Here is a 6000-nt window from a genome sequence, read left to right as displayed (position 1 = left end):
ATTTTGAGAAAACAGCCTTTAAAAATATGTATTGTAATTGAAATCTATTGACACAAATAGATAATATGCTATAAAATAAGCACTTAACGGTGCCTTTTGGATGTTTTCTTTCCACTAGTCTTTATCAACACTTTATGAAAAGCCCAAAATCTCAAAATTGACAGGTGCATGAAAAAGTAGTGTTTTTACCTGCAGTGTCCCCCCTTAAAGAAAAATGTATATATATATATATATATATATATATATATATATATAATATTATATATGAAAAACATTTCAGTAGTTGTCTATTCAAAACATGCTAAGGAATAGTTCATCCAAAAAAGAAAATCTGAAAAACCAGTGGATCCTCTGCAGTAAATGGGTGCCATCAGAATGCCAGCTGATAAAAACATCACGATAATCCATAAGGAATCCACACAACTTCAGTCCATCAATTGTGAAGCAAAAAGCTGCATGTTTGTAAGAAACAAATTCATCATTAGGGCATTTTAACTTTAAACGGTTGCTTCTGGCCAAACTACGAGTCCATAATCCATAATAACGCTTCCTCCAGTGAAAAGTCCATCCCCTACTGTCCTCTCACATCAAAATCTAGCAGCATATATTTTAGAACATTTTTGGTCTGTTTTCACTTGTAAAGGGTGCTTGATGTGGTGCTTGATATTTCTCTCCTGATTCAGACGATATGTCTTTTTCACTGGATAATGCAATATTTTGGATAGAAGACTAATTTTTTAGCCAGGAACAATGGTTTGAAGTCTTAATGATGGATATGATTCTTACGAACACACAGAGTTTCACTTCACAAGATGTTAATTGATGGACTGGAGTGGTGTGGATTACTTGTGGATTATTGTGATGTTTTTATCAGCTGTTTGGAATCTCATTCTGACGGCACCCATTCACTGCAGATGATCCATTGGTGAACAAGTAATGGGATGCTAAATTTCTCCAAATCTGTTCCCATGAAGAAACAAATTCATCTACATCTTGGATGGCCTGAGGGTGAATACATTTTCATTTTTGGGTGGACTATTCTGTCTGATTGCTTAGAAAAGAAACTTCACTTCAACAAGCTGCGTGCACGGTTTAAGGCAACATTCATGAGCGTAGCACAAACAACACTGAAGTTTACTACCTAGGGTTGGTGATTTGTTCGGATCCCTAACCTCAAGTGTAAGCAGCAGTAATTGTGATATTTGTCTTTGCAGGGGCACTGTATATAAAAAATGTGTACGATGTGGCCTCTTTAAAGCAATGTGTTTGACAATGTTCTTTGTTTTATGTGTGCGGTGGATAAACATTGTGTCTGTGTGTGCGCGGTGTGCTAATGGACTAATGGAGTCGCTCGTCTCTCTCTAATGCCATTGAGATTCATTTCTGCCTTATGAATTTAAACCCTCAAAAGGCCACTATTAAATGCAAAACCAAAGGCATCTAGAGTTCTTTCAATTAGTTTTTCCATCTCTTTTATTTCCGTCATCCTGAGGGATGTCTTAATTACATTATTCATTGTTTCATCTCATTTAAGTGGGAATGCATGTATTGTTGGAAGCTTGTTGAAAGCAGAAGAAGGGATAATTGAGAAAGGTCTCAAACAAATCCTCTGAGGCAAAACGATCACCATATCTGTCATTAAAACACTTCCGATTTTTAGGTTTTAATGATGAAATTCATCATTAATTTTTACAGTTTTACACAGTGAACTGAAAACTGCAAACTCAAATCCGATCGGCTGGCTTTTTTGTTTGAGGAAGTAAATGAGGCATCCTTCAGTGCAACTGTATATTGTTTTGTTTATGTTGTTGAAATTACCATTCAAACGTTTTTTAATACTTTTATTCACCAAGGACCAGGGTATTATTGCTGTAATATTACTATTTATATTACTAATAATTTACACAGTGAACTGAAAACTGCAAACTCAAATCCGATCGGCTGGCTTTTTTGTTTGAGGAAGTAAATGAGGCATCCTTCAGTGCAACTGTATATTGTTTTGTTTATGTTGTTGAAATTACCATTCAAACGTTTTTAATACTTTTATTCACCAAGGACCAGGGTATTATTGCTGTAATATTACTATTTATATTACTAATAACAGTACACTCTAAAAAATGCTGGGTTAAATATAACCCAGCGCTGGGTCAAAACAACCCAATAGCTGGGTTTGTCTCTTTTTAACCCAGCGCTGGGTTATATTTAACCCAGCAGTTTTTAGAGTGTAATATTACTGTTTTGACTGTATTTGTAATGAAATCAGTAAAGCCTTGGTGAGCATAAACACTTACAAACCTCAAATCTTTTGAACTCTATTGTATTCTAAACGCATATTCCATTGATTTCTTCAGCGTTCCCTCTTGATTTCAAACTGACTGGGATCTTTCTACACCTTCAGCATGATTCTCATTGATATTCATAATCCACTTTTAAAAAATCAACTATATTTGCTTTATACCAATAGTCAAAAGTCTGGTTGTGCCAGACTGTTCAGATTATGTGATGTATGTAGCTTGACCGTGGTTCACCCTGTCTCATGTGTGTTTGTGTCAGTAATATACTGCAGTAGGGAGGCCAGACACGCTCTCATAAATTACTCAATTACAGCACTCACGCAGAGCGTAAAAAGAAAAGGACAGATGAAAAAGGAGTGTGGAAAAGAAAAGAGCAGATGGTGGCATCGTTCTGGTCCTCCTGCTAAAGCCACCAGCCACTCCTTCCTCCACAGACTCAATGAAAAAGGTGCTGAAGATGAATTGCGGTGTGTGTGTGTGTGTGTGGTCTCAGGTCTCTTCGGTAATTGAGGGTTGTCCGTGAAAGAGTAGCCTTCACGACTCTCATCTGCTTTCTGTCTGAAGGAAAAACTGATTGTCAGAGATGAAAGCTTTTGTTAAACAGTTTTATGCCCCTCTTACACTCACTCGTAGACAGACGGTTTCCTAACACCCGTTAAAATCGTGCAAGCCTGTTTTGCTTTACAGACAGGTATTGTGGTTTTTGTAAGTAGTCTGTTCCTCATAAAGTGCCCTAATAAATGTCAAATGTTAAATAATAAACAGCTTCTGTTTCGCCTCACTCTCATGTGGAGTCGTCTGTGCATTTTGTTTCATTTTCATCTGAAGTCATTGAAGGCACGAGGCATGTCTAACACTCAAGACGTTTAATACTCCTTTGTATCATTAAACATTTTTGCTTGTATATTTTCAGAGACTGTTAGTTTGTTATATATTTAGCCCTAAAACCTTATGTGCTGCCTACCTAGGCAACTTTTTAGGCATTAGTATTGGTGTGTTTCTTACTTCATGAAGGTTGTTCTAACAGTAAACTGGAAAGTTATGTTACATTTGTTTGGCCATAATCGATGCTTGGCTAGTTAGCATGAGCCAGTTTGCTCCTGCTGGTTTATGTTGTAACTACACCATTTTTCAGGACCAAACTGAAAAATAGAGGTTTTTGTGTGTTTTGAACATTAAAAAATAAATAATATAAGAAAATATTTCCTTGCAAGTTACAGTGATTTTACCATGGTTAAGGTAAAATATGAATGTTTTGGAACTTATGAGTTGGTGCCTCGGTGAAGGATTTTTAAATTTTTTTAAAGAAGCCAACTCTGATTCCACTGCTGTTATTTTGATAACATAAAAACCATTATTTTGTTATTTTTAGTTGAAGTTACCAAATTGACTGTGCATCAGTGTTATTGTATTATTTATATACTGTTATAGTATTTATTAATTGTATTAATTAATAATTAATTTTGAACTTGCATTTCTGCTATATATATATATATAATTTTTATTTTTATTTATTTATTTTTTTGTCCATGTAAGTCAGTGGGGACCCAAAACAGTTTGGTTACCAGCATTCATCAAAATATATTCTTTTGTGTTCAGCAGAAGAAAGAACGTCATACAGGTTTAGAATGACTTGAGAGTGAGTAAACTATAACACAATTTTCTTTTTTTTTTTTTTTGGTTGTACTGCCCCTTTAAATGTGGTGAAATCACTGTAATGCCTACTTTCTTGTGGTTATGTTAAACACTGTATGTTGCACTACCGCTGCAGGTTGTTCTTTTAAATGTACATATGGTTGACATATGATGTGGACTCGTCACACTGTTTGTAAATAGTTTTGCATGAATGGATGAAATACACCATATGGCTGTGATCATTTTAAAAGCCTTTTAACATAATGGTGTTAGAACAACCAAGACACAAAAACTGTGTGTATGTGTGTGTGTGTGTGTATGAGGACCCGTATTCCCTATAGATCCTACAAAACAGAATCAGTGATATTGATGAACAACCACTCATGCATCTCTAATAATTCAGTAGAGACCAGGGGTTAAAGGTCATCCAGCACAATGTAGTTGGTGTTTATGTGGGTCAGGTTTTCTCTCCACAAAGACAGTAAAACCTGAAATCACCTACACTGTGGGGTCCTGCCAATGTTCGCTCTCTGTGAAGAAAATGGCTTAGTAAACATACTAAATAATATCTTAATGAGAAAGTAAAACAGCAGAAAGGTTTATATGAGGGCTAGATTTAGAGGTAGAGGAAAGAAAATATCATTATCTCAGTGTAAAAACAACAGAAGTCAGTGAAGAACAAAACAAACATGGCGGGGGTGTGTGTGTGTGTGTGTGTGTGTGTGAATCAAAGTGAAATAACGTGACCTTTTTAAGGGTTTTCCACACTTAATTACTCTTTCCAAAGCACAAAAACATTTAAACCCTTTTGAAATGTGTCCAAACAACTAGAGGCAAAGAACAAGCCAGCAACAACAACAGTATTTCTATCCTGCTCTCCTTATTACAGTGAAATTAATTAGTAGCAGAAACTGTAAGAAATATCATTAGCATTCACAATAAATATGTGGGTGTCCTCAGGCTTCTCAGCCCTCAGACACAGTGTACAGATCCATCTGCGGTTGGAGGACACATTCCTGTTTGTTTTTTTCAATGGTAATCTGTTTTCTAATTGTTTAAACTCTTTCCACAGCATTTGAAAAGCAATTTTCCTTGTCTGAAATGTGTGAACCTCTCTGAACTGTCTCTTTTCAACAGCATTTTATGCAGGAGTGTAGTGGGGGATGCAATATAAAACTTATCAGCTTTGCTCATGAATATTAATTATGTGGCAGGACATTAGACCCGGAGACTGATTGTCAGGGCAGGTTGCAATAGTTTTTTAATAACATTTATATTTTATTTTTAATTCAGATTTATATTAATTAAAAAAATGTATTTACAAATTAACATGTTTTAATTGTACTTTTAGTTAACAATAACAATGCTGTGTGTGTGTGTTCATTCATTCATTCAAAAAGAAAAAGTGATATTTTTCATGGATACCCTGGCTAATCTTTTCAGTATAATTAAAGTAAATGATTTTAAGTTCTGGGGATTTTAAGTTCTAAAATGACAAAAAAGCACCATGAAAGTATATATCATATATCATATTATTATGTAACATATGTAAGTGGTCTACGTGACATATTCATGTGAATGTGAGTAAATCATTTTTTTTTATGAAAAAGTAAATGATTTTAAGTTCTGGGGATTTTAAGTTCTAAAATGACAAAAAAGCACCATGAAAGTATATATCATATATCATATTATTATGTAACATATGTAAGTGGTCTACGTGACATATTCATGTGAATGTGAGTAAATCATTTTTTTTTAATGAATCGTTTAAAGGTGACATATCATGAAAATCGGACTTTTCCAGGTTTTAAGTGCTATAATCAGGTCTCCGGTGCATCTACCAATCAAGGAAACATGAAAAAGATTGACCCAGTAACTTAGTTTTGGTAAGACTTTTTTTCTGCAAGCATCTGAGAAAACGAGCGCGTCTGATTTCTCTCCCATGGTGACGTGGCAAAGGGATCTCATTATAATATTACCGCCCCTTAATCTGTAAGTTTTCACCCACGGCACCGTCATTTGATTTCGCAAGCGACAACGGTGTACCAGCTCTAATACCATGGCGAAAGTT

The 6000-nt window shown here is 35.1% G+C and overlaps 1 pseudogene; it reads left to right on the top strand.

Moving 5' to 3' along the window:
- Positions 1-2639: 2639 nt before the first annotated feature.
- The window catches only part of LOC107599282 (semaphorin-6B-like), a 49585-nt pseudogene continuing 46224 nt past the window's right edge, over positions 2640-6000 (top strand).

The sequence above is a fragment of the Sinocyclocheilus grahami genome, unplaced genomic scaffold (genome assembly GCF_001515645.1).
Source record: "Sinocyclocheilus grahami isolate Dianchi unplaced genomic scaffold, SAMN03320097.WGS_v1.1 scaffold263.1, whole genome shotgun sequence".
NCBI lineage: Eukaryota > Metazoa > Chordata > Actinopteri > Cypriniformes > Cyprinidae > Sinocyclocheilus > Sinocyclocheilus grahami.
Note: the sequence above shows the minus strand (reverse complement) of the source record. Positions and strands in the feature narration are given on the sequence as shown.